At 77.0% G+C, this 1,821-nt stretch overlaps 1 non-coding gene across 1 annotated transcript; it reads right to left on the bottom strand.

Annotated features, from left to right (window-relative positions):
- Positions 1-1,195: 1,195 nt before the first annotated feature.
- LOC135979346 (5S ribosomal RNA) lies at positions 1,196-1,314 on the bottom strand. The gene has a single exon (XR_010596673.1). It is a non-coding gene; the product is annotated as a 5S ribosomal RNA (ribosomal RNA).
- Positions 1,315-1,821: the final 507 nt, after the last annotated feature.

The raw sequence follows: 1,821 nt of genomic DNA, 5'->3' as shown, positions 1-1,821 counted from the left end.
CGTCCACAGGAGGGCAGCTCTCAGGCCGGCCGGCTGCGGCTGACTCTGGGGCGGCGCCCGGTCCCGGCAGCGAGGGGCGGGGGGCGCGGAGCGAGACGGGGCTAACCGGGGGGGGGGGGGCGCCTCCTGCGACTTTGGGGGCCGCGGGTCGTCAGTGGCGTGCAGGCCGGGCCTCTCCCGGGGGATTCGGGGGGGCGGTCCTGCGGGCCGGGCGCAGGGGGCTCGGGCGAGCCCGGGCCGGTCCGCCCCGGGGCCGGGGTCTCCGCCTGCGGCTCAGGGGGGCGCGGGTCGTCGGGGGAGGAAGCCCGGGGGAGCTGCACACCGGCCCGCCAGGCCAGGCCTGGCCTGGATGGCCGCGGGGGGATTCGGGGCGGTCCCGCGGGCCGGGGGCCGGGCGCAGGGGAGGCGGGGGGTCCGAGCGAGTCCGTCCCGGGCCCGGGGCCTCCCCCTGCGGCTTTGGGGTCCGTGGGTCCCCGCTGGCGGAAGCCACTGGGAGCTGGACACCCGCCGTCCGTCCCGCCTGGCCAGGCCTGGCCTGGGTGGCCGCGGGGGGATTCGGGGCGGTCCCGCGGGCCGGCGGCCGGGCGCAGGGGAGGCGGGGGGTCCGAGCGAGTCGGTCCCGGGCCTGGGGTCTCCCCCTGCGGCTTTGGGGTCCGTGGGTCCCCGCTGGAGGAAGCCGCTGGGCGCTGGACACCCGCCGTCCGTCCCGCCTGGCCAGGCCTGGCCTGGGTGGCCGCGGGGGGATTCGGGGCGGTCCCGCGGGCCGGCGGCCGGGCGCAGGGGGTCCGAGCGAGTCCGTCCCAGGCCCGGGGCCTCCCCCTGCGGCTTTGGGGTCCGTGGGTCCCCGCTGGAGGAAGCCGCTGGGCGCTGGACACCCGCCGTCCGTCCCGCCTGGCCAGGCCTGGCCTGGGTGGCCGCGGGGGGGGATTCGGGGCGGACCTGCGGGCCGGCGGCCGGGAGGGTCCGGGCCAGTCCGCCCCATGCCCGGCGTCTCCCCCAGCGGCTTCGGTGGCCCCGGGGGGGGTCCTCCGCGGAGGAAGCCGGGTGGGTGGGGAGCCGGACCCCAGGCGCCCAGACCCGTGACCTGCGGCCGCGACCTCCGACTCGGCAGGAGCGACGAGGGGCTTTCCGGCCCGTCCCCCCCTCTCCTTCCCCCCCAGAAAAGGAGAGAGAGCTGACTCGGACCGGGAAAAGCTGCCTACGGCACCTGGGATTCCCAGGCGGTCACCCATCCAAGTACTAGCCAGGCCCGGGACGGTTTACCTTCCGAGATCGGACGGGATCGGGGGCGTTCGGTCCGGTATGGCCGTAGGCACCCGGCCCCGCGCCTCCTCGCCCGCTTTCCCCTGCCGACGCCCGGGCCTGCCGCACGGTGAGCCCCGGTCGGACTGCCCCCCCCCCTGCGGCAGGGCCCCCGTCTCTCGCGGGCCCGGTCCTTTTTTCCTTTTCGAGCTCCGGGGCCCGGGCTGGCCGCCAGAGCCCCTCCGCCCGCCCTCCCCGGCGTCGGGGAAAATACTGTCCCGGACTTCCAGTGCGCCCGATCCTGTCAGCCGGGGGGTGGGGAGGGGCAGTCCCTCGCTGCGGCCGGGGAGGGTGAGCCCAGGGCGGCTTGCCTGCCGTGCGAGGCCCCTCTCGGCCACCAGGTCAACCCCGAGTCGAAAGGGCTGAAAAATTTTCAGAGTCCCCTCCCGGGCACCAGGTCAACCCGTGGAATCGGACGGGTTCACCTGCTGGCCGGTTCGCTTCCCGGCCACCAGGTCAACCCCTAGGTTGCCGACCGGCCTACCCAGTGGCCGGTTTGCTTTCCGGCCACCAGGTCAA

The sequence above is a fragment of the Chrysemys picta genome, unplaced genomic scaffold (genome assembly GCF_011386835.1).
Source record: "Chrysemys picta bellii isolate R12L10 unplaced genomic scaffold, ASM1138683v2 scaf785, whole genome shotgun sequence".
Lineage (NCBI taxonomy): Eukaryota > Metazoa > Chordata > Testudines > Emydidae > Chrysemys > Chrysemys picta.
The sequence above is the reverse complement of the archived record's forward strand: the minus strand, read 5'-3'. Positions and strand labels throughout refer to the sequence as shown.